We start from the raw sequence: 26,012 nt of genomic DNA, 5'->3' as shown, positions 1-26,012 counted from the left end.
TTGATACCTTGATTTTAGATGTCTACCCTATGAGAGAATAAATTTCTTACATTTTAAGTCCACCCAGTTTGTGTTACTTTGTTACACAGCTCTAGGAAATACATGCAAGCACAAAGGCTGAGAGAGAACAGAAGTATACTGGCATCAGGTCCACTACTATATGTGAAGTAGCATAGAATCACTTGAAGGTAGACTGTGTTAAGTTAAAAATGTGGTGGGAAGAATTCTAAGATACCCGCCCCCTAGATTCTCCCCTCCCTGGTGTACATGGCCCCCTCCTTGAGTATAGGTGAGACCCATGAATATGATGGATGGCACTCCTGTGATTAGAGTATGTTGTATGGCAAAGGTGAAGGGAGTTTTGCAAATTTAAGTAAGGATTTTAATCAGTTGGTTTAGAGCTAATCAAGATTATTCTGGGTGAGCCCCACCTAATCAGGTGAGCTCTCTAAAAGAAGGTCTAGGGAGTACCTGTTGTGGCTCAGCAGGTTATGAACCTGACTAATATCCATGAAGATCCAGGTCCAACCCCTGGCCTCGTTCAGTGGATTAAGGTCCAGTGTTGCCATGAACTGCAGTATAGGTCACAGACACAACATGGATCCTGTGTTGCTGTGGCTGTGGTCAGCAGCTACAGCTCCGATTCGACCCCTAGCCTAGGAACCTCCATATGCCGTGGGTGCAGCCCTAAAAAGACAAACAAAACAAAACAAAACAAGATAGACCAAGAGATCAATGGAATAGAATAGAGAGTCCAGAAAAAAGAGCCACAAGTTTATGGTCAATTGATTTTTTAAGAAAATGCAAATGCAATTCAGCTGAGAAAGATAATTTCAACAAATGGTGTTGGAACCATTGGTTATCTGATGCCAACCCCCCCTCAAAAAAAAACTGATATTGATTCATTCTTCCCATCATAGGCAAAATTAACTCAAAATGGGTCACAGGTTAAGAGTAAGATCTATAACTATAAAGTTTCTAGAAGGAAACATGGGAGAAAAACCTCTGTAACCTCAGGTTAGATAAAAATTCCTTAAACACCAAAACATAATTGAAAAAAAAATTGATAAAGCAAACTTCATCAAAATTATGAACTTCTGCTCCTCAAAAGACACTGTGAAGAGAATAAATGACAGCCACATAATAAAGGGAAATTTTAGAAATAAATCAATTACTGAAAAATAACTCAGTTCTAAGAAGCCACCCACCTTCTGTACAACATGGCAGTTTGCATCCTCATGGCCAAGAGGAGAGTCTTTCTCAGGCTTTAAATCTGTCTGACTTTAGGAAGAACCCAGTCCTTCCTTTGAGGTTCACCTGATTAGGTCAGGCCCACCCAGAATAATCTCCCTTTTCACTATATCAAAGTCATCTGACAAGTGACCTTAATTATATCTGCAAAATTCCTTCTGCCATATAATGCCACCCAATAACCTAAAATCTCACCATATTCACAGCCACAGAAACACCAGGCCCAAGCCAATGTCTGCAACCTACATCACAGCTCACAGCATGCCAGATCCTTAACCCAGTGAGCAAGGCCAGGGTTAGAACCCACATCCTCATGGATACTCGTCAGGTTTGTAAACTGCTTAGCCACAACGGGAAACTCCCTGAACAAAGTATTTTGGAAGTAACTGGGGCATCTAATCATGGACTGACTGGCTATTAGACAATTTTAAGAAATTATTTATTCATTAGGTGTGTCAATGGCATGGTGCTTATAATAAAGTCCCTATCAGTTCCTAGATGCATATCACAGTCATGACAGGGGGTATAACAGGGTATCTTGGATTTGCTTTGAAACCTTAACACAACGGGAGTTGGGATAAAGATGGGCTGTGAGTCAATAGCGTGGGAGCTGGGAGATGAGTACATGGTGATTCGTGTTTATCTAGTCTTTACATGCTTAGTTTTTTAGATTTTCCAGAAGAAAGAGTTTAAAATAAATTAAAGTCTGTGACTTTCTCCCTGAAGGTCCCACAGGGCCTGGGTGCCATGTGACCTCGGGCTGCCCTCCCTGTCTGAGCCAGGGGTGAAAAGGGCAGTAGGAAGGAAGCTGGGGCTTCCTCATGAAGGTGAGTGGCATCACCACCGATCATGGTTAATATATGCAATGTGCATCTGCCAGTGACTCTGCTGAGGAAATTGGTTCCGGTGCAATAACCTAATTTGTTCCTGCTTCTTACACTTGCTGTTTATAAAGTATACGCACATTTTCTCTGGCAAACAATTCAGAACTGCAACATGCGGACACTTAAAGTCCCTTTCATCATCCAAAGTGCTAATACAATTTGGCTGTGTTTATGTAGAAACATCTGTTTTCAAACTGCAGGCCACTGGGGGCCTGCAAGTCACATCCAGGGAGCAGCTGTCACACACACTGTCATCTCAGCCTCCTTAACCCTTTCCACAATCCCCCTTGCACATGTTCACACAAACCACCAAGTGGGCAATGCTTTATTCTTAAGGAGTTTGTCAGAATAGCTGGCTGTCAGAACTCCTGAGCTGGGGAACCCTGCCAAGGGACGCTGGGTACCGCCATGATATGTGAAGGGACTGGAGAGTTCAGGGAAATAAGTCATCAGTGGACTGCACCTCCCAACTGGGCTCAGAGTGTAGTTAACTTTCTCTGCGGATCAGAGCCAGCACTTTCCCCCAATCCACCAGCCTTGGGTGGCCTGGGCGTGTGTGTGTGCAGGGTGACCTGCCCTGCCCCTCAGAGCCTGGGCCCCCTCCTGCCTCCTCTGCTTGCCTCTCTAGCTTGGAGTTTACTGAGAACTGGCAGAGAAACCAGGAAATGGCTGGTTAAGAAGGCCCAGGACTCTCCTGAGCTGTGCTCCCAGCCTTGTTGCAGGATGGCAGCAATAGGGTAGCCCAGTGCCTGTCCTCAAGCTGCTCATGGCCAAGACTCAGAGAGTGGGTGCTGAGCTGCCCTGCTCCTTCTTCCCCTCCTACCCAGCCAAACACATTTTCCCTGACTCCTGCCTGACTTCTAGAGTAGCTGAGGCATCACCTCCTCCTGGAAGCCTCCCTTGAGTTGACCCTGACTCTGGCCCTCCCTTACCCACACATGAGCTTTCTAGGGTCTACTGCAGATCAGCGCCCTGTGATCACGTGGCTTGATCAACTCAGTGGTCTTCAAAGTGGAAAGTGTGTCCCCAGAGTAGAGGCCAAGACAAGAAGCATGGGAAGAAAATATGAAATTCCTTTTAACATTTTAGTGTATTATGACATATTTGCTGCATGAAAGGATTACCTGTGACATACAAGTTATGAAGCATGATAACAAATAGACACATGGAAGCCCTCCACCCAGTCAAGTAGCAGAGTGTCAGCAGCCCCTCCATTTAGCCCAACTGTGGAATCCTCCCAACCCGCCCTGCTCCCATCATTCCCACTTCTGGAATTTTTAAAAATTCCTTAAAAATATTTTACCAGGAGTTCCCGTTGTGGCGCAGTGGTTAACGAATCCGACTAGGAACCATGAGGTTGCGGGTTCGGTCCCTGCCCTTGCTCAGTGGGTTGGCGATCCGGCGTTGCCGTGAGCTGTGGTGTAGGTTGCAGACACGGCTCGGATCCCGCGTTGCTGTGGCTCTGGTGTAGGCCGGTGGCTACAGCTCCGATTCAACCCCTAGCCTGGGAACCTCCATATGCCGCAGGAGCGGCCCAAGAAATAGCAACAACAACAACAAAAAGACAAAAAGACAAAAAAAAAAAAAAAAAAAAAAAAAAAAAAAAAAAATATTTTACCAAACTCATACAACTGAACAGCAAAAACAATTGATTAAAAAATGGGCAGAGGGTCTGAAGAGCTATTTTTCTAAAGAAGACATATAGTCAACAGTTACATGAAGTGAAACCTGGAGCTGCACCTGGAAACCGGCCTACACCACAGCCACAGCAATGCCAGATGCAAGCTGCATCTTCGGCCCACACCACAGCTCATGGCAACACTGGATCTTCTTTTTTTAAAAACTCTCTTTATTCCAATGTGAAATCAAGACGTGATGGTTTAAAAACAAGAAAAAGCTCTTGATCAGCTGTGAGGATGCCTTGCTTGCTAGCTCACACCCACTCCCTTTGAAACAAGGTGTTTGGACAGACCATACTCATAAGTGGCTCCCTGCAAAGCCACCAGGCAGATGCCCCAGCCCGGGAACAGCTCCCTCCAGCTCACAAGGGTGGCCATCTCCTCCCACCCATCAGGGCTCAGCAAGATGCACAGAGAAGTGGTGCAGGCAGGTGGCAGAGGGGTAGGCAGGGCCCGTGGGGGCCACCACCTTCTGCAGCCCCCTCTCTGCCATCCTCAGAGCTCCTCTCTGTAGAAGGTACTTGTAGACAAGGACCAGGTAGGGAGCTGGGTTACACAAGTAAGTGACAATCACTCCTGTGGATCAGTAACTTCTCCCCCAGGATCCATGATTCAGCCCTGGTTCTCCTAAACCCCCCACTCTCACTGTGCGTTAGGCAGCTGGGGTTCAACGGGGAGAATATATTCAGATTATACCCCCAAGTTTATCCCCAGCTGGGGTGCAGGGAGGTAGGGCAGCAGCACCTCCTACTGGGGCCCAAGGGCAGAGAGGCTGGGGCTGGGCACAGGGGAGTCCACCCCTTTCCTCACCCTGAGCACAGCCAGGCCAGGCCCAACCACAGTTAGTAATAAAGCCACTGAGGCTCTCAACACCCCACAAAGCTAAAGTGCACCTCAACCCTCCGGCCCTGCCACAGAGCTCTGGCTCCCTATCCCAGGACACAGGAAAGCTCTCCTCTTTTTGGCTTCAAACCTGGACTTTCAGCCAGGTCAGGCTCAGGGGCAGTGGAAGCAAAAGCAGCAGCCTCAATGGCAAATATACAAATGACCTGAGAAATCTCATCTGCGCATCACCACTCAGAACCGGCTCAGGGCTATGAACAGTTAGGAAGGACGGATCAGGACACTTGCAGCATGGACACTCACATACGCCTGCTTGAGGATGGGGGGCTCCAGGGGGGACCTGCCCACCAGCTGGGAACTGATGTCCATACACTCCATTCGCATGTCTTCAATGAGGCCTCTGCATCATATATTCATTGAACCTGTACAAGAACATCTTTCGGGGGGTCAGGCAGACCAGGCCAGGGTCCCAGGAGGATGCTGAGGGTGGGGTTGGGGTTGGAAACGTGGAGGAAGAGGGACTTGCTTCCTCTCCTGATGTGCAGGGTGTGCCCCCTTCTCTTGGAGTCTGGATCACTGGGTAACGGGGCAGCTGTCTGTCCATCTGTCTCTCCCTTTCCACCCCTGCAAGCTTGGGGAAGAAGGGTCCTTGGCAGCCGAAGGGTGGGAAGCCTCATCCTCTGAGGCCGCACTGGCTCTGGCTCAGTGGCCATGGGGTCCTCAGCCTTATCCCTGTCCTTGATGGCCTCCTGGAGCTGGTGCCGCTGTGCCACCTCAGCTTTCAGAGTCTCCAAGTCTTTTTGGCTGAGAGGAATGAAGAGGACGCCAGTGATGATGTTCAGCTGTTCCAGGACGCTGGCCATGCTGGGGGCTGTGAACTTGAGGGGAGGGATGTTGGCGCTGGAGCTGGCAACCCCGGACCTTTAACCCACTGAGTGAGACCAGGGATCGAACCCACATCCTCACAAATGCTATGTCAGGTTCTCAACCAGCTGAACCACAAGGGGAACTTCCAGTTTGATTGCTTTGAAGTTTTATAAACATGGTGTCATCTGTACACAGTACTCGTGACTTGATTTTTCACTTAACATGATGAAAATTATACCCATACAATCAATGTTTCTAAGAGTCTTCTCTCTGACCATCCATTCTGTGAGTGTTCCACAGTTTCTATTTCCATTTTCCTGCCAATGGAACTTAGGTTGGTTCTAGTTGTTGCTGCCAAGAGCATGGCTCTGAGGCACATGCATGTGCAATTCTCTCGGGGACACGTCAGCGGTGGAAGTGCTCCTTTGCAGGACATGCTGCAAGTATATATTTATATGTTCACCTGGACTGAGTAATTCTCAGCTGTTTTACAAACTGACTGTACCTATTCCCTCTCCCACACATAGATCAGAAGGATTTCTACTGCTCCACATCATATCCAGCATTTGTTATTACCACACATGTTCATTTTTGCTTACTGAATGAGTGTGCAGTCGTGTTTTTTCCTTAAATATTTGATAGAATTCACTGCAAAAGCCACCTGACATTTTGTTTCTGGGAAGGTTTTTCCTTATAAATTCAATTCCTTTAACAGAAATAGTATTGTTCAGATTTTCTACTTGTGTCAATTTTGGTTAAGTTTTGTCTTTAAAGGCATTGAGTCCTTTAATCAAATGTATTGGTATAAAGTACTTTATACAATTCACTTGTTATCCTTTTAATGCCTGTAGAACATTGGTAACTTGTTTTCTCCTAGTCAGTCTTGCTAGGAATTTATTAGTTTTATTAATCTTTTCAAAAGTTTTTTTTCTCTGTTGTTAGTTTTCTATTTTACTTATTTCCATCCTCATGAGATAATGTTTATAAACAACTGGGCACATCCTGGTAGATAGTAAGCATGCAGGGAGGTGCTCCTGGCTGAGCCCGGCTCAGGCCTGAAGCTGGGCAGCTGCTTAGCACATGGGTGGTCAGATGGATGGGCAAACAGGTGGCTGAGCATAGAGTAGAGGCCTCATAAAGACAGAGAAGAGGGCAGGCCACACTGCCAGACTGTAAACATTTCAGGCCATACACAGCCAAGGTCCATACTGGCTGGATTACTTGCCAAAATCCCCTTACATCTGGGAGCCTCTGTTTCCTCATCTGTAAAGCAGATAAAAATTGCCATGAGAATTACCTGAGGCCATCGGTATGCAGTTGCTGGCACTGTGCAGGTGTCAATCATCAAAGAGAAAAGCAGTTGTTTTATTACTGTTATTCTTTAGCCAGACTGTGGTGTCTGGATTTAAAAACAAAAAAATGAACAATTATTGACCAAATGAACCAGGTAAATAATGACTCTACAGGGGCAATATTTAGCTGATGCCAAAAGGCTGCATTCCTTCCCACTCTGGGCAGATCCCTTGTGGGTAAAGTAGGAATTCACCAATTAGGATGGACCCTGGTGCAGGATGGAAAGGCCTTTAACAGACAACCCTGGAACTTGTGTCAGCTTTATTTAAAAATGATAAAACTGGAGTTCCCGTCATGGCACAGTGGTTAATGAATCCGACTAGGAACCATGAGGTTGCGGGTTCGGTCCCTGCCCTTGCTCAGTGGGTTAACAATCCAGCGTTGCCGTGAGCTGTGGTGTAGGTTGCAGATGCGGCTCGGATCCCGCGTTGCTGTGGCTCTGGTGTAGGCCGGAGACTACAGCTCTGATTAGACCCCTAGCCTGGGAACCTCCATATGCCGCGGGAGTGGCCTAAGAAATAGCAAAAAGACAAAAAAAAAAATAATAATAATAATAAAACTGAGGTGCTCCCAAATTCATGGGGCTTTCATAGCTTAGTCTGTAAGACTCTTCCTGGTTGCGTTTATGTGGCTTGGTGGTTAAGGGTATTCTTGGTGGGCCTGCCTGGGTCGTAACCTGAAGGAAATCATGGGGATGATGTGACACACATGGGAGGGCTCCCTTCTGCAGCCCCAGCCCCAAGGAGCTCTGCCAGACCACGGGGGTCAGGCCCCCTCACCATCATTACCGAAAGGGAGGGACACAGGCTGGGTCCCCAAGACAGGGAGGGAATGAGCACAGTGGATGCCTCTTTTGCACCAGACACAGCATTACGGGCCCAACTGGTGTTTGAAACCCAGAATGATACCGAGAATGTAAGAACATGCACGCAGGGAGCAGGCAGTGGATCCAAACTCCGGGCTCCATGACCCAGTGCCTTCTGCTATGTGCCTTCTGCCTCCCTGAATAGTCTTTATGGTGCCTGAATGAAAGGGGCATGGTGGGCACCTTTGCGGAAAGAGAGAACCCCCTGAGGCAGAGCCAGGCCCACAGAGTCAGTCCCAAAGCCCGGGGTGTAGGAGGCAGACCCCTGAGAGGGCACAGCAACAGTGACAGGAAGGAGATCGGGAATGATGCCTGAAGGGTGGGAAGGGAAATTGAGGTCAGAGCCCAACACTTCCACAGGATGCTCAGGGAAAGCCTTCAGCCCCAGGGCCCGCAGCCTCTCCTCCCAACACCCCCTCCCCACGTGCTCCCAGAAAAGACCTTGGACTTCAGGAGGGCACAGGATGGGCAGGTGGAAGGTGAGGTGGATGTCTCTTCTTAGAGACACATCAGTCTGTAATTTTAAAGCAATCTGAACCCCAAATCCTCAACCTGGATCAATTTTGACAAAAGAGTACAACAAATCCAGATTATGGGAGAAAACTGATGTGCAACAACAACACAAAAATGGAGAGGAGTTCCTATTGTGGCTCAGCGGTAAAGAACCCGACTAGTATCCATGAGGATGTGGGTTCAATTCCTGGCCTTGCTCAGTGGGTTAAGGATCCGGCATTGCCGTGAGCTGTGGTGTAGGTCATAGACGCAGCTTGGATCCCCACTGCTGTGGCTGTGGTGTAGACTGGCAGCTGTGGCTCCTGATTGGACCCTTAGCCTGGAAACTTCCATATGCCGCAGATGGGGAAACTGTTGTAAATTAAAAGAGTCTGGTAGACGTGACAAACCAGTGCAATATTTGATCCCTGATTGGATCCTGGATATAAATATAAGGGCCAAAGGACATCACTGGGGCAGTTGTTGAAGGTTCAATATGAACTATTTATGAGAAACATTTCTGTGTTATGAGAAACAGTGACTGTGATACCTGAATAGAGGTTTTGTAGGAGAACTTCCTCGTTCTAAGGAGATGCTGATGTATTTAGGGGGAGTACATGATTCCTGTAAAGGACTTTTCAATGGTTCAGCAAAACTAATGAGCCCTGAAATAACACACATGCTGCAAGCTGTTAACAAGTGATGTATTTAGTTGAGAAGTACACTATTCTTATTTTGGCTGCACTCTTGGAATGTGGAAGTTTCTGGGCCAGGGATCAAATCAGCACCACAGCAGTGACCTGAACCATAGCAGTGACAACACGGGATCCTTAACCCAAGAGCCTACCAGGAAACTACAAGAGTGCACCATTCTTTATGAATCTTTCCAAGTAAGAAGTTTGGGGACATCTCTGTCCCCATAGATAACAGCAGCCACCTAAATCCAAACCTCTCTATACAGATGAAGGGGGAGAGCAAATGAGACCACTTATAACCAGGCCGAGAACATGACCAGGAGACAGCCTGCTATACACCTGAGACTGGTGTGAAAAGGACCCAAATGCAGAGCCTGCTCAAGGGCCTGCTGGTATTGAGGGTCACGCAGAGCCTGGGCGGGAAAGAGGAGCATGGGATTGGGGCTAAGAACTGACACCAGAAAGAGAAAGTGCCACCCACATGGGGAAATTCTGAGAGCAGGTATGAGACCAGGTGAGTCAAAGCACCAAGTACTGGAGAATGAGGGGGGACAAAGTGTGTGGGACAAGAGGTAGCTGTCTTGGAAAGGCCCTGCTTCTATGGAATATGGCTTGTAAGTGGAGGCCCTTGGAGGCTTGGTGGGAAGTAGCTAGAAGAAGTAGCAAGGAAATTAAAGGACCTATAGAAGTAATAATGAATTGTCAACACATGCCACTCCCAAGCCCCAAGGACAAGTAAGGATAAGGCATGTCTCTAAACCAACACTAGAGGGCACTCTTGAACTAAGAAAACTGATGTAACCCAAATCCCCAACTCCTACCTACTTTCATTCATTATTACCAGTCCCACCAAACCTAAAGACATTTTTTTCTTTTTATAGACACACTTGAAGCATACGGAAGTTCTTGGGCTAGGGGTCTAATTGGAGCTGCAGCTGTGGCCTATGCCACAGCCATGGCAATATCAGGTCCTTAATCCACTGACCAACGCCAGGAATAGAACCAACATTCTCACAGAGACAACGTTGGGTTTTCAACCCACTTTGCCACAACGAGGACATTTCTAAGTTACTAGAAGATAAGACAATACCCACACAAACCAATTTAAGGAATTGACAATCATTCTCACAATTTACAAGGTAACAGTGCAACAACGCCCCAACTTGAATTGCCTTAACATTCTGATATGAAAAAAAAACCTGAAGTATAAATTTCAAAACTTAGAATAGAAATGGACCAAAAATCAGTTAAATGTGAAACTAGGGTTTCCCAAACTCAGGAAAGAAAATGAAAGACGAAGTCAACCCAGAAATGAACACTATTAAAAGCTCTCTTAGAATAGATTTGACTGAAATTTTAATAATGCTCATTGAGGAAATGCAGGAAAACAACCACAAAACAAAACAAAAATGGTAGTGAAGAGAATCACAGAGAAAATGATAGATATAAAAGATAGGGAAAAAAAGATCTAGCATATAGACAAATTATTGGAGGAAAAACAAAATCATTAACATTTAAATTATTCTCCAAGAAAACTTTCTGGAAATGAAAGAAGACTTGAATCTGCATATTCAAAACTCCCATCCACACCTGAGAAAACTGACCTCAAATGGTCAATTCCAGGACATTTTGTAGTAAAATGATTAGACCTTAAAGGGAGAGGGGAAAAAAAATCCTTTGGAAAAATTTCCAGGAAAAATGATCAAGTTACAAAGGGAAAAAAAGAGCATTTATTTCAGATTTCTTGTCAATAACATGTAAGAAATATCACTCAGAGCAACATTTTAACAAATTGAAGGAAAGTATAGGTCAGGCTTTTATAACCAGCCAATCCATCCTTCAAGTATCAAAGGTATAGGAAACAATCTCAGCATGAAAGAAATCCAGGAATACAATACTCATGAGCCCTTCTTGAAGAACCCAGTAGAAGCTAAGCTTTATCAAACCAAGAGATGACTGGGGAACTTTAGCAAAAATAAATATAAGCACACAGAAGCCAGCTCCATTGTGGAGAACATGTGCCCATGATCCCTATGTCTCCTGGTATTCATGCCTTTGAGTGTGAATGGAACCTCTGACTTTCCTCTAACCAACAAATATAGCAAAAGTGATGGGATAACTTCCATGACTCCCTTACATAGATTATCTATTCTAGAGACTCTCTTGCTGGCCTGATGGAAAAAGAGGCTATGCTGTGGAAGCCCATGTGGCAAAAACCACAAGTGGTCCCTAGAAACTGTGGGTGGCCTCCAGAAGCTGAGGGCAGATTCCAGCCAACCACCAGCAACACTTAAGCTCTCAGTCCTGAAACCACAAAGAACTGAATCCTGCTAACAACTACACGAGTGGAAAAGTGAATCCATTCCTCGTTGAGCCTCTAAATGAGGACCCAGTCCTGGCCAACACCAGCAGAAACCCAGCTAAGCCAGGCCTGGACTTCAAATCCACAGAAACTATGAGATAATAGATGTGTGTTGTTTTAAGCCACTCAGTTTACAGTAACTTGTTACACAGCAATAGATAGCTAATACAGTCACATCAAAATGTAAAATATCATGCCCAAGTGGTTTCTATTTTAGGAATGCAAAAACAGCTTAATATTTATATTAATAAATTTTGTACCTTATTGTTTGCCTCATCCCAGACCTGTTATTAGGAAATCCATTAATATGATTTATCGTATTAATTAATTGATATTTGCTAAGAAGAAATATAACTATCTCCATGGATGTCTTCAACAAAAATCAATACCCATTCCTGATTTTAAGAAACCACCAAATAAAATAGGAATTAATTAATAACTCCTTAAAAAACATATATATAAAATATATTCATGTCCTAAAATATCTTTCATAATGGAAGAAGTACTAAAGACCTTTTTACTAAGGTTAGGTGCAAGGTAAAGATGCCCATTATATCCAATATTTAATGTGAATTGGAGATATTTAGCCAATTTAATTAGATAAGAGAAAGCAGTTAGATGCATAAAAATCAGTAAAAAAGTAAAACTATTTCAATTTGCAGATGACAGAATATCTGAACTACCTAAAAGCATTAGTGATAAAACTAGCAACAAAATAAATTTAGTGAGGTAGATAGATATAAAATAACATACATACAGAGATAACCAGTATATATGATATAAAGGAAGAAAACAACATTTATTATAGCAACAAAGTAAAATACTCATGAATAAACTTGACAAGGAATATGAATAAAACTTCAAAATGTCCCAGAGATCCTGCTGTGTAGCACTGAGAACTATGCCTAGTCACTTGTGATGGAGCATGATAATGGGAGAAAAAAGAATGTATACATGTATGTGTAACTGGGTCACCATGCTGTACAGTAGGAAAAAAAACTGTATTGGGGAAATAACAATAAAAAACAAAACAAAATAAAATAAAAAATGTCCCAGAGAGTGGTCCTGAACAAATAAGACTAAGCAGTCCTGAACACAAAAGAAGATATTTTTTGGATAAGATGATTCAACTTCATAAAAACATTAATCATCCTGAAGTTATATATAAATTTAATATGATCTTAAGAAAAGATACCATCAACATGCTGGAACAGCTAGGAAACCCCTGAAATAAAAAGCAGTGGAAGGAGGATTAGCTCTACCAGATAACAAAACACAAAAATGGGAGTTGAGTTCAATCTTTCTCCCCTATTGCAATAGTGTGGAGTCTTCCTTGCCATACACCCCCCTGCCACACACACTGAGGCTTCCATAATTCCCACAGTGTGAGACCAGCATAAGAAGAGACAAAGCTGTGAGCCAGACCAGAAAGCCCAGAAATAGGTACAGCTGCATTTGAATGTTTAGTGCATGACACAGGTGCATTTCAGATCATGAGAGAAAAGATGGCCTTTTAAATAAATAGTGCTGTGACAGAGGGATAGACATCTGGAAAAAGATTAAATTGGATCCATAAACTAAGTACAAACCCAAATAAGTTAGAAAACATGGGTGAATTCTTTTACTATTGAGTGTGGGAACAGCCTTTCTAATTAGGATTCAAAATCTAGATGCAGTAATGAAAAGAGTGATTAAATCAATTATCTAAAATTGAAAACTTTTTTTTTTTGTGGTCTTTTTCCCTTTTTCTAGGGCCGCACCCAAGGCTCATGGAGGTTCCCAGGCTAGGGGTCCAAATGGAGCCACAGCTGCCAGCCTATGTCACAGCCACAGCAACAAGGGATCCGAGCCGCGACTACAATCCACACCACAGCTCACGGCAACGCTGCATCCTTAACCCACTGATCAAGGCCAGGCATCAAACCCGCAACCTCATGGTTCCTAGTCGGATTCATTAACCCCTGAGCCACGATGGGAACTCCTAAAACTGAAAACTTTTAATGGAAAAATCCACCATAAACAAAGTTAAAAAAAAACCCTGATACTGAATATCTTTAATATGCATAATATGTATTTCTAATATCTCTAATATGCATTTCAAAAAAACTTTTAAATCCAAGGGAACCCCCCCCCCAGTCCAATAGGAATTTGGCAAAATACATGGACAGGCAAGTCATAGAAAAAAGGTAATCAAGAGATTCATAAACATATAAAAAGATGTCTAATTTCACTCGTAATAATAGAAATGAAAATTAAAATACTATCTTCTGGCTGTGGAGGAAAGAGACTCAAATACTGTCTTCTGGCTGTGGAGGAAAGAGACTCTGTCACACATTTCTGGTAGGTGTGCAAACTTTTGGGAGAGGGAAACTTGGAAATAGTTAACAAAATAAGTACTTCTTTACTCTTCCTTCTTGGAATTAAAGCTATGTCTCCAGAAATACGAGCGACCTATGTACAGGTTTTCCATTACTCCCTTATTTTTAATAAAAAAGGCCTGGAAAAACCAAATGTCCATCCATAAGACACAGATAAAGAAGCAGGGTTCAGTCACAGAATGGGGAGTACTATGTGGCTGTGCAAACGAACGAGGACAGTGTCTATTTTCTGGTAAGGAGATATGTTTTAACTGAAAAAAGGTACAAAGGAGATGTATATGCTAACTTTTGTGATAATGCTTAAATGGCTTGTTTTGCAAAAGAGACTCAGGAAGAATAAACCAGAAGGGATTTCAAATGGTTACCCTTGGTATTGGGAGGAGAAAGAACAGGGATGGGATTGAGATTTCTGAGTAGAGCCTTTTTTTCTTTTAGTTTTGACCTTTGAAACTTGTAAAACCAGTGTTTTACATATTCAAAAAATAAAATTATAAAGACTAAAAGGAAAAAACCCAAAAGGTGAGCAAACAGAAACAGATGAAACTAATTGTATCTCAAATTGATAACATACTCACTGTAGTATATGCTGACTACACCTGGTAGTGGTTTGGTTATAGTGATTCTGAAACTATTTTGAGTGTGTTCTAGGGCAAGTTATTACCTAATTGATATGTGGGGGAAGCTAGATTCTCACTGCGGAGAAAGGAGATGGAAATATTAACTTTTAGGGGTTTTTTTGTTTTTTGTTTTAAAGAGTCCACTGAGAAGCCTAGAACCAACGACGGCAAGGTAGCAACAAGCACATCTAATGCTCAGATACTGGTTCCTAACTGACCTCCTTCTGTCCCCTCCCCACCATTCCTCCTTAAAAAACACCAAGACTTTTTGGAGAAATGGCTGATTCTACATGAGGGGCAAAGCACAAGTGAAAGCTGATATGAGGCTCAAAGACTTACAGGAACACGTCAACGGATGCAGAGACCGATCAGCCCAAACACCCAGCACCTCACCTCTGCAAATTCAGGGTAGGCAGCCCTTCCCCTGCTGGATGCTGGGGGTCTGAGAGCAGCACCTGGTCCAGGCTCTCCTGTCCACCACAGCTAAAACCCCACCATCTGCAAAAGACCCCACCCTTCTCATGCCCCTGGCCCTGCTAGGATGGCAAACTCCACATCTGGTAGCCAGAAGCTCATCCTTGAAACTCCCTGGCGGACTCCAGCAGTCCCCTCCCTACTCCCTCTCCTGCCCCCTGCGGTTCCCTCTACCCACCTCAGGGACATCCTTTCAATACCTGCACCTGAAGAAAAATTCAAACTCCACAGCTCCCCTAATTGGCTTGGTGCCAGCACTTCCCACCCAACACCTGTGCAGGCTTGCACCTACTGTTCCCTCAGACCTTTTTTGGTAGGTTCTATCCTTCCTTTCACACCACAGCCAGTGGTCACTGCTCAGAGACACTCTCTTTGAACAGGCTAAGTCCCCTCACTTCCCTCCCAAGGCTCCACCCTAATTACCCTGTTTATTTCCTTCCTAGCACTTCTGTCATGACCTTGGTTTTTCCTTTGATTACCTGTTCAGCTTCGCTCTCCCACACCTGCTTGTAAGCACTCCCTGGGGGCCCGGAGCACACAGTAGGAGCTCAATGGATGCTCTAGACAAGTGAGCAGACAAACCCAGGCCTACCCTGGTTACCTGGAACAGTGGCTGGAATATGGCTTTTGAACCAGTCCTACCAAGGCTGAAACCCCGCTTTGCCACTTCATGGTCCTAAGACCTTGAACAAATCCTGTCACTTTTCTAAGCCTCAGTTACTTCAACTGTAAGATGGGACAAAGCACCTGCACCGTAGGAAAATCTTCTCTGACATCCGAAGCTCAGCAGAATGTCAGCCTTGGGGGCCCAGGAGGCAGGAGGGAGGGGGCAGGGGTGAGCCTCTCCACCACCCCATGCTGCCTTGTCTTTTCCACACTACTCCCCACGCTGAGCATGGGGCAGGGCCGGGAGCATCCCCTCTCCTCCTCCCCTCTAGGTCTCCCTTTCTCCACCTGAACACAGAGAGGAGTGGCCTACGGGTCCCCTGGCCCTGCCCACCGTCATTGAGTAAGGGCCACACCCGGAACCTGGAGCTGACCCACCATCCCTGCAGGCTCCCTGATCCTTTCCTCAGACCCATCCCAGCTTCAGAGACAACACCCTCTTCCCCCACGACCAAGGCCCTTTCCTTTCTTCACAAGCGCCCAGCACCTCAGCCTTGCTGTTCCCATTTCACAGCTCTGGAAACTGAGGTCTAGCGCGGAGGAGGCCTAGGGTCCAGGCTGGCTTTTCCTGCCACCCGAGCGCTGAAGAAGCTTGCTCTTCTGCTGAGCGCGCGCGCGCGCGCGCGGCAGAGCAGGTCTCTCGCAACCGCGGCCGGGGGGTGTGCCCTCCGCGGGTCCCCTCCCGGCCGCCACCCCGGCGTACGCACCCGCGCCCCTCGTAGTGCACACTCTCGCGCGCCCCGCCGCCCCTCCCGCTGTCCCTCCCGCCGTCCACCACCTCAGCCTCTCCGGCCCCGCACTCCGGCGCACCGCGGCTTCCCGCCCCGCCGCCGGCCGGCCACGCGCACTGTCACCCGCGCGCGCACCTGTGCCCTGGGTCAGCCCCGCGCGTCCCCGCGGAGCGGCCCGGACACCCGCTGTCCTGCCCGCCTTGCCGCCCCGCACCTCAGCGTCGCGACCTCCCTAGTACTCGCGCCCCGCCGCCGCCGCCGCCGCCGCAGCAGCCCCCTCCCCAGCTCCCTGGTCCGCAGCGTCCGTGTCCCGCCCGGCCGCGCCCCCACTCACCGGCTCCCGGCGCACAGAACCCCCGGGCCCGGCCCATGGGCAGCGCCTGCCGCGCCCCCTGCGAGCCGCGGCGCCGCGGACTCGGGCCGCTGCCCGCCGCCCGCAGCCTGCCGCCTGCGCCGCTCCCGGGCGCAGCGGCCGTGCGCTGGCGGCCGGTCCCGGAGCAGCGAGGTGCTGCGCCCCCTCGTGGCCATACGGGGAAGCACAGGGCGGGCGGGGCGCGGGGTGGAGCTGACGGAGCCCGGGCTGCGCGGGCCCCCTTCCCACTCCCTCCTGTGGCCTCCCATGCCCGAGGGGGCCCGGCTCACCAGGCTGCTCTACTGCAGGCCTCAGGGTCAAGGCCACACGTCCAGCGCTGCATTCCGGACCCTCCGCTGTGGCTCGCTTCCCACCCCCGTGCAGGGGGGCTCACTACAAGCATCAGATGCCCAGATCCCGCCTCCCTCACCCATGGATCTTGCTGGACTCTGCACCTGAACTGCCCCCCACCCCCGCCGCCCCGACTCCTTCGCCTGGAAAACCTCTGGCACCCTAAAACCTGGTTCATCTCTTTTTCCCCAAGGCTGGGCCCTTGGCCGCTCCTTTGGACTCTCCTCCTTCTGCAATGGCCACTGAACTGTGGTTTTCCTGTGCCCCGGTGTCTGGTGTGTACAACGTGGGCATCAAGGGGGCATAGAAGACTGGGATGGTGGGTCACCATTGTGAAGACACTGAGATGCTAGGAGGAAAAGAGTGTGCTATTTCACTTTTAGAATGGGCGAGGGGGCCCGAACAGGATGGGTGACCTTCCTCAGCTGGCTCCACCTGGACATTGAAAGTCTCCTGGTTTGTTCCAGTGTAGAGATCAGGACATCTGTTCTCTGTTTCAGTCAGGACCTGCTTTGAGGGGATGTGACAGGTTACCCAACCCAACTAGCTTAAGCAAAAATAATTTATTGGCTCATGAAGGCTTAAAAGCCAAAGTATGTTGCTTTCAGGAATAGTTAGATCCAGGTGCTTAAACATTATGAATAGGAATCCACTTCTCCCATCTCTCAGACCCCCAGCTGCCCTGAGTTGACACCCTCAGAAAGAGCACTCCTGACTGATAGATCCGAGAGAGCCCAGAGCTGCCACACAGGCTCTGAGGAGGCCAGCTCAGGTCATTTCCACAGACCTGGAGAATGAGGGTTACAGGTCTAGATGTTGCCTCCTGGAGCAGGGGATGAAGTTAGCCCTTGTGCCAACCCTGAGGAGAGAGGAGGGTGCTGCTCTAGTATGCCCCAAGGGATGTTTCCAGAGGATTGAACAAATAAAACAGCAAGAGTCCAGCTCATATCTTGCACTGTTGGGAAACTGAGGCCTGGAGCAAGCATCTGCCTGGGGCACATTGGGCTAGTGGGTGGCACATTGGACAGGAAGGCAGTGGAACCTTGGGACAGGGCCAGGGCCAGAGGCTATTCACAGTGAAGGGCATGTCTGAGACAAATGCCAAGGGTCAGGCTGTGGTGAAGGGGAAGGAGAAACAGAGGTGGGTGGGGGGAGGTTCCCAGCATATAAATTTGCCTTAGGGCTTAGGTGCTGAGGTAAGTCCTGAGGCCAATGGATCTTCTCCAATTCTTTTTTTTTAGGGCCGCACTTGAGGCATATGGAAGTTCCTGGGCTAAGGATCGAATCAGAGCTGCAGCTGCTAGCCTATACCACAGCCACAGCAATGCCAGATCTGAGCTGCATCTGCAGCCTAGGCCACAGCTCGCAGCAACACCAGATCCTTAACCCACTGAGTGAGGCCGGGGTTTGAACCTGCATCTTCATGAATACTAGTCAGGTTTTTAACCCGCTGAGCCACAACAGGAACTCCAGTCTTTTCCAATTCTCGTCCCATGCTCCCAGCCCTCAGGTCAGGCCCTGTGTGCCTCCCGGAGGCATGCTGGGGTTCGAGGGAGAGAAGGCTGCAGGAGAGAACTTGGAGGAGCTGGTCCACTCTCCTGAGACATGCTGGGGCCTGAGCAGCACTAAAAGTCCCCCTAATCAAGTGTAGTTCAGAGGAGAGGGGCTGGTTTCTCCCTATGCCACCCCTCCCTATGAGCACAGGCTTGGAGACTGCTGGGGCACTGTTGCCATGCTGGGTGCAGGATGGGGGTGCTTGGAGTCAAGGCAGTGCTGGGTAGAGTAACTAAAACCCAAGGGTGGACTTGCTTGTGGCCATAGCACATGTCCCAAGTGGCTGAGTGAGGCAGGGCTGTCTATGCCTGTGACAGGAAAGAAGGCTGTCTCTCCCAAGTTCTGCATCTTCTCCCACTGCCCTGAAGTCAGCTCTGTGTTGTGTACCCTCACTACCACCCTGCAACTCCTTGAACCAAGCCTCGAGGCTGGCAGGGACTTTTGCACTGAGCTGTCCCTAGCTCGGGGGACACTGACTCAGGTGCCAAGGCTGGACTTTATGGACAAATGGAGTGTGGGCTGAGACCCAAGCAAGGAGCCAGTCCCACGAGGCCTGTGGGAATATTGTCTTGGGAGAGAGGATAGCAGGAGCAAAGGCCCTGTGGCCAGCATGCACTTCACATTCAGGGAGAAAGAAAGGAGGCCGATGTATCTGGAGAGGAGGGGAGAGTGCAGAGGCCCAGCTGGAAGGGGCCAGGCCCAGGTCGGGGCTTCTGGGGGGTGAGGAGCTGGGAGGTCTGTCCTCTGGGAGTGGCTTAGGGGCAAGCTCTGCCCCAGCTCTGTCAGCAGTGCCCCCCGCAGGAGGTGTCCTGGTTCTGATACCCATGAGACCTTTTCCAGCACCCCCAGCCCCTGCCTGGGTTGCCCGTGGCCCAGAGGGCACCTCCCCGACACGTATGACTCTGGGACTGCTTGAGTTTGTCGCACTAACCCAGTGCTGGGAGGATGGGGCTGGTGTTGTCCACTGAGGAGGACACCTGCTGCCCTAAAAGTACCTGAGGGAGGATAGCGGGCAGGGGACATCTGAGAAGCACAGACCTGGGGCAGGGGGCTGGGGAGAAGCTGCAGGACTGGGTGACAGGAAGATGAGGAGAATGTGTGAGAGGTGAGAGACAGCTGGGGTCTGGCCAGGTTGGACTGGGGATTTGCTAAGACTGTGGGGCCAGTGGGGTATTTGGGGAGGTGGCTGGACCTGTGGGTGCAGAATCTAATGTGGGCCCTTGTAGGTGAAGGAAGAAAATCTTGGGGTTCCAGCTACTGAGGACACTCAGCCAGTAGTCTGTGAGGCCCCTGCAGCATGTCTATCCAACTCTTGGCCCAGCTGGAGCAGGTGACTCAGGAACAAGCCTGACATGAAGGGGACTGCCAAGCAGTGTCATCAATAAAATTAGAGAACAGTAAGGACAGAACTTTGGCCTCTGGCCAGTACATTTTATTAGTGTGGCCCATGACCCACCCGTTCTTGGGTTTGATGAAAATTGTCCAAACTTACTATAAAGGCAAATCTCTAGGAGAAAGCCAGCGTATGGCCAGCCACTGGTGGAGGTCACTGTCAGGGACTGATTGTGTCCCACACAAGCTCATATGGTGATTGTGTTGTAGAACTGTAACTTCTATAATACATCGACTCTACTTCAATAAAAACAATCTACTGTGTATAAAATAAATAACCTACGAGAGTATATTGTACAGCATGTATAGCACATGGACTATAACCAGCACCTCATAATAACTTGGAGTGGGATATAATCTATAAAAATATTGAATCACTATGTTGTACACCTGAAGCTAGTATAATATTGTAGATCAACTATACCTCAATTTTATTTATTTATTTTTGTCTTTTTTTGCCATTTCTTGGGCCACTCCTGCGGCACGTGGAGGTTCCCAGGCTAGGGATCCACTAGGAGCTGTAGCTGCCAGCCTACACCAGAGCCACAGCAACGCCAGATCTGAGCTGCATCTTCTACCTACACCACAGCTCACGGCAAAGCCGGATCCTTAACCCACTGAGCAAGGTCAGGGATCAAACCTGCAACCTCATGGTTCCTAGTCGGATTTGTTAACCACTGAGCCACTACAGGAATTCCCAACTATACCTCAATTTAAAAAAATCCTTATGCTGAACTCCTAAGCCCCTAACATTCTAAGCTGATGTTATTAGAAAATGGGGCCTTGGGGGGGGGGTGAACAGTTCATGAGGGTGGACCCCTCATGAATGGGATTAGCACCCTCATAAAAGGGACTCCCACAGAGCTCCCTTGCCCCTTCTGCCAGGTGAGGACACAGAAGGTCAGCGTCTGCCACTTGGAAGAGGGCCCTCACCAGAATCTGACCACGCTGCCACTCTGATCTTGGACTTCAGCCTCCAGAACCGTGAGAGATAAGTTTCTCTTGTTTATAAGTCCCCTGGTCTGTGGCACTTGGGACAGCAGCCCAAATGGACTAAGTCAGTCACATTTAATGACAGTGACTGACCAGGGCCCTGACCACCCACTGAGTCTGGGCAGGGATCAGGGAGGAGAGAGAGTGTGTGTGTAGGCATGTGCTCATGTGTGTGTAATATGTGAGTGTGTGCGTGGCATGTGTGTGGGAGGTGAGTGTGGGTCTGGTTCTCCATCGCAAAGCTCCACGCTGGGCTGGCTGAGAACCACGGCAGGTGTTACAGATGGGGCCCCCTGGGAGCAGAGCCTGAGATGAGGTGCAGGTGGTCCATGTGGGCGGGGGGTGGCAGGGAGCTGGTGAGGGGCAGGGAGGGTGAAATCGGGAAGGGCGGACAACCCATAAAGGGTGCATTATTCAGATGGTTCCCGCCGTGGCCAGTACAAAACCTGCCTGCCACAGTCCCCCCCCTGGAGACACTCTAATTCCCTTAGGTCACCCCTCTTCCTCTCCCACCCCTCCTGAAGTCCCTCCCCCGCAGGCAGCACTTCTGCCAGCCCAGGTGGCGTACTGGGGATGGCCACCCCTGCCAACTCCTTTCACTGACTGCTGGTCCAGTGGCCCAAGGACCCCAAGGTGAGTGAAGGAGAGACTGAGGTTCCAAAGAGGCATTCCAGGAGCCTCTGGGCATCGTTCAGCAGAGCCTCAATCTGCAGGCCCGGAACATAACCTCCAAAGAGTCCTCAGCCTCTTATCTTAGGGGAAAAATTGTTATATGATGGGCTCACCAGGTTCTTGGAGCAGGGTCTGGTGGCATAAACCTCTTCTCCCCTCCTGAGTGCCACACTCAAGGTCTCACTTATCCAGTTGAACATCACTGTGCAGAGGAATCACCTGAGCACCTGAGGAGAGGCAGCATCCCCCACCCCCAATGAGACTCAGGTTTGGGGGTCTGGGTGGCCCCACACTCTGTGTTTGTAACAAGAGCCCCAGATAACCCTGATACGGGCAGAAGATGGGGCCCATTTGAAGGAATGCTGATTAAAAAGAGCATAGGGTGGAGTTCCCATCATGGCTCAGTGGAAACAAATCTGACTAGTATCCATGGGGGTGCAGGATCTATCCCTGGCCCCACTCAGTGGGTTAAGTATCATGTGTTGCTGGGACCTGTGGTGTAGGTCACAGATGCGGCTCGGATCCTGCATTGCTGTGGCTGTGGCATAGGTCATTGGCTATAGCTCCAATTGGACCCCTAGCCTGGGAACCTCCATATGCCGTGGGTGCGGCCCTAAAAAGACACACATACAAAAAAGGTCTAGGGTGATCCCTCCCATTTGTGGGCAGAATAATGGCCCCCCAAGGTGCTCAAGTCCTTTCCAGAACCAGTGAATGTCTGACCTTATTTGGTAAAAGGGACTCTGCAGGTGTGATTTAGGACTTTGAGATGGGGACATTACCCTGGATTATCAGGGTGAGCCGCATGTAATTAGTGGGTGCTTAAAATCAGAAGAGGAAAATAGAAGAGCCAGAGAAAGAGATGAGAGGATGGAAGCAAGGTCAAAGAGATACTACGCTGCTAGCTTTGAAGACAGCATGAGGGGCCACGAGCCAAGGAATGCGGGTAGCCTCTGAAAGCTGGAAAAGGTGAGGAAACCGGCCCTGACACACCTGCTTTAAGCGCAGTGAGATGCACTGAGACTCCTGACCTGCAGAACTATGAGAAAATACACTGGCATAGTTTTGAGCCTCCAAGTTCATGGTGATTTGCAATTGTGGTAATGGGAAGCTCGGACATCATTCCATGAAAGGCTCAGAGAAGGCAGGCAACTTGTGCAGGTGGCACAGTAGAGCAGGGGCCTAAACCCTGCCTGCTTCCCGTTAACTACCCCACGTGGGGGCAGGGGGTGGGAGGCAGGGAGGTCGGAATCAGGTTGCTGCCTCCACAGGGCCACAGCTGGGCAGAGTGGATATATACTGCACCTTCCCTGGGAGCTCACTTACAACACAGATGCCTGAGACGCTGCCAAGACCTTGAACTCAGAGGGTCTGGGTAGGGTCTGTGTCTTCTGGCAGTGGTAACAGTCAGGTGTCAGCACAGTTTACAGACCTACAATTGTTTAGAATCCACCAGCAGAAAAAGTGCAGACTCACATCCCGGTGTCTTAAATGGGACACTGGCAACCTGGATGATTAAACAATGTGTAGCAGCAGCGTGGCAGTGGAGCCCAGGTTTGAGAAACACTCATGTAGTCAACTGAGACCCACGGAAGCCATGACATGTGGTCACAGCTGCATCATAGCAGGCAACTTCCAAGGTGGATGAAGGCCAGGTGGTGGCTGGACTAGAGTGGACGCCAGGAACCCCTCTGGGCCATCACCGCCACTGCTGAGCTGCCTTCACCCAGGGAACTTCTCGTCCTTAGCTGTCAACTCAGTTGGGTTAAGTATTTGTGACTTTTTGTGGGACACAAGAGCTGCTCAGCAGGCAGTTGTTGAAAATGAAAGAATGGCATTCAGTTGCATGAGGGGAAGAGGGACTGGAGGGGTCCGAGAAGCGGGGACCCTGGGAAGCATCCAGGCCCAGGTGAGGAGGCCTGACATAGTCATGCAGAAGGATGCATTTTGATTTTGCACAGAGGTTGCATTATGTCTGTTGGAAGGCGGGGTCTTTTTGTCTTTGCCTCCAGCAAGGCTGCTGGGCTGTTTCTAGACCAGAGGGTTGGGTGAGGGCGTGAATGGGAAGTCTTGGTCCAGCTGCCTGCCTGCACTAGGCAGGGTTCAGCCTCATTCCACAGGCCCCTGGGGCACAGGAGCCAGCTTTTTCTCATTGCCATTGCCACCACGGCCCTAGTTTCCCCCTGGTCAGGTGATCCCTCACAACTGCTGCACCACGCATTTCTCTGTTAGCTTGTCCATGTGCGTTTGACATCTGCTGTCTCCTGCGGCTCCCAGAATAAGCCCTGCCACTCCCCAAAGGAAGCACTTTTCTATCTAGTTTTCTGAGAGTTTAAGAAGAGGGCAGGAGTTCCCACTGTGGCTCAGTGGTAATGAGCCCGACTAGTATCCATGAGGATGTGGGTTCTATCCTTGGCTTTGCTCAGTGGGTTAAGGATCCAGCATTACTGTGAACTGTGGTGTAGTTTGCAGACACGGCTCAGATCTGGCATTGCTGTGGCTCTGGCGTAGGCCAGCAGCAGCAGCTCTGATTAGAACCCTAGCCTGGGAACCTCCATACGCTGTGGTGCGGCCATAAAAAAATAATAAAAAGCAAAACAAAACAAAACAAAAATAGATTATTTATTGAAGCAGTTGTGTTGAATCACCCTTGCCTTTGGGAATAAACAGTACAATCTTGGATTCAGTTAGCGTCTATGAAAACGGCATAGAATCTTGATCTGTCTTTATATAATTTTGGAATAAAGATTAATTCAGCCTCCTGAGTTGGGTGGCTTTGAAAATCTTGCATAAGATAGAGTTTGTCTGGGATGTTCCTTTATAGTACAGTGGGTTAAGGATCCAGCATTGTCACTGCAGTAGCTTGGGTTATTGCTGCGACATGGGTTCGATCCCTGGCCCAGAAAGGTGGCCAAAAATAAATAAAAAAATAAATAAGAGTTTGTCTCCATTTCTTGAACATTTAGTAAAAACTGACCTGTAGAGATTTATTTTTCCTGGAGGGTATGTGGAGACAGGAGAGGTACCCTTTGATACCATTTCACTTTCTCTGATGGTCACTGGTCTATTCAAGCTTTCTGTAGGGCATCCAGAGCACCCAGAGGCTAAGAGCGTGGGGAAGGGGGATGCTGGCACCAGCTCCTCTGGCCTCAGACCTCATTTCTGCATACTCTCTGGCTGTGGGGTCTTATGTTTTCTTCCTGCCTCCATTTCCCCAACTCTAAGATGGAGATAATACCTACCTCATGGAACTGTTGAGAAGATTAAATAAGATATAATGTGCTTAGTAGCATCATTCCTCTTGAGACAATTTTAGTACTTCATATTACTATAGAAATTTGTCAGAGTTCCTGTTAACCAACCCGACTAGCACCCATAGGCACACAGGTTCCATCCCTGGCCTCGCTCAGTGGGTTAAGGACCCAGCGTTGCCGTGAGCTGTAGTGTAGGTCACAGACAAGACTCAGATCCTGCGTTGCTATGGCTCCGATTCAACCCCTAGCCTGGGAACTGCCATATGCAGAAGGTGTGGCCCTAAAAAGGCAAAAAAAAAAAGAAAAAAAGGAAAAAGAAATTTGCTTCTTGTAGATTATCACATTTGTTAGAATACTGTAGCTTTTCTTTTATGTCTATCAGAACTTGCATTTTCTACTTGTCTGTTACTTGCATATTCTTTCTTTCTTTGCTAAGTATTGCCAGAGGTTATTTTTTTTTTCCTTGATCAGTATTGCCAGACGTTTGTCTCTTATTAACCTTTTGATTTTTCTGATTTTTCCTCTCATTTTTATTTTCTATACCCATTTTTATTTTCTTGTCCATACCCTTATCTTTATTATTCTTCCTTTTCTGTGGGCTTGCTCTGTTGCTCTTTTGTTAATTTCCTGAGTTGAACACTGAAGTCATTTTAAAAAAAAACTGTCTTGTTTTTGATAAACATATTTAAGTTTTATCTGGATCTGACCAAATTTGGCATGTAGTGTTTTTTTGAGGTCACGCACTTTTAGGAATTTCGTAATTTTCTTTATGACTTCTTCTTTCACTTAGATTACTTTCAGTGTATTGTTTAGCTTGCAGATGTGTGAGATCTTCTCAAATTTATTTTAAATTTTATTGCATTATCATAGACAAACAGTTTTGTATTTTTGACTTTGGAATCGAGGAGTCCTCTTTGGGCTGCTATATAGTCAATTTTCTTTAAGTTCCATGTGTTATTAAAGGAGATTTGCCTGTTGGGTATATTATTCTCTATGAGCCCAAGTTAAATAATTGTGACATTCCAATCTTCCAGATCCATGTTTCTGAGAGGAGTGCATTTAATGACTGGAAATACTCAAAGAAAGAGAAAGCCAGAAGTGTAAATCCTCTTGGAATACCATCTGAGGTTGGGATTGAACCTACACCCTACTCTGAGCACTGGTTGCTGAAGAGAAGGAATAAGGTAAGGAGCCAGCCTCTCAATCAGAACTCACCTTAGAGCCACCAAACAACCCTGGCAGGTGCCAGTGAATGATGGCAGCAGGCTGGGTGAACTAAGCCCTCAT

The 26,012-nt window shown here is 48.0% G+C and overlaps 1 protein-coding gene across 3 annotated transcripts in view; it reads right to left on the bottom strand.

The window, feature by feature from the left end:
* RASGEF1C (RasGEF domain family member 1C) overlaps window positions 1-16,659 on the bottom strand; it is an 82,703-nt gene extending 66,044 nt beyond the window's left edge. For all 3 annotated transcript variants that reach the window (XM_021084318.2, XM_021084319.2, XM_085013605.1), the window contains exon 1: window positions 16,492-16,659. The gene's annotated coding sequence lies outside the window, so the exon portion shown is untranslated. The remainder of the gene's footprint in view (window positions 1-16,491) is intronic.
* Window positions 16,660-26,012: the final 9,353 nt, after the last annotated feature.

The sequence above is a fragment of the Sus scrofa genome, chromosome 2 (assembly GCF_054392235.1).
Source record: "Sus scrofa isolate SSC_HxYL_T2T_F1_AM1 chromosome 2, Sscrofa_HxYL_maternal_Yorkshire_Landrace_v2.0, whole genome shotgun sequence".
NCBI classification, from domain to species: domain Eukaryota; kingdom Metazoa; phylum Chordata; class Mammalia; order Artiodactyla; family Suidae; genus Sus; species Sus scrofa.
This window is presented reverse-complemented; position numbering and strand designations above follow the sequence as displayed.